This window comes from Calidris pugnax, unplaced genomic scaffold (genome assembly GCF_001431845.1).
Source record: "Calidris pugnax isolate Ruff unplaced genomic scaffold, ASM143184v1 scaffold1, whole genome shotgun sequence".
NCBI lineage: Eukaryota > Metazoa > Chordata > Aves > Charadriiformes > Scolopacidae > Calidris > Calidris pugnax.
In genome coordinates this window covers 12,080,209-12,081,010 of record NW_015090800.1, presented here as the reverse complement: position 1 = coordinate 12,081,010, position 802 = coordinate 12,080,209, and positions in this window count along the sequence as shown.

Genomic DNA, 802 nt, shown 5'->3' with positions numbered 1-802 from the left:
GCCTCTCCTGTTCTCCTGGTACCTAAGCCATTCACAGTTCAGCTCAAAGCAGGAATCAGCAGATGGGGAATTGAGGCACAATATGATTAGAACGCAGCCTTTCAAAGGTATTTATGCACCTCTCAATTGAAATCTGATGGCCTGGATTTACAGTAATTTACCCAAGGCCATACAAGAAGCATGCAGGACACCTGAGAATTGAATCCAAGTTTGTACCTTGCCCTTTGGACCACACTTCCCAAAGGAGATGTAACAATTTCAGCATCGCACTCTGCCCATCCCCCTCTTTGGCTGGATACCAGCCTGCTGTGACTAAACACATCCTTTGGTCCTCATGGTGTGGATGGCCAAGCTGGCTACTGTTATAGCTCTGCCTCTCAGGCCTACTGTCACAGCATGGACCCTGTATGTGACTCCCTTTCAGAGCTGTGGGACCACACAGCATGAAGGCCACCTGAGCACCTAGCTCCTTCCCAGCACAGCAGAAATTCTACCATGAAAGGGGCAATACTATCTAAGAGCAAGGTACACTTGCGTAGCCAAAGAATTTTTCAACACCAATGAGAGCTACTGATCCTTGGAAAAATGAAAAATGTCCTGAACTTCAATTAATTCCATCTGATCTCATCCTACTGCAACTGGTTAATTACCTGTAGGTAATTTCTTCTGGGTTTCCGCATTCCATCTTTTTTCATATAACATTGCCTGGCTCTGTAGCATCTTTCAAGTATCTTTTAATCGTGATTGTCTAATACAAATATGAATGCTTTAATCTAAAAAAAAAAAAAAAAAAAAAAAAAAA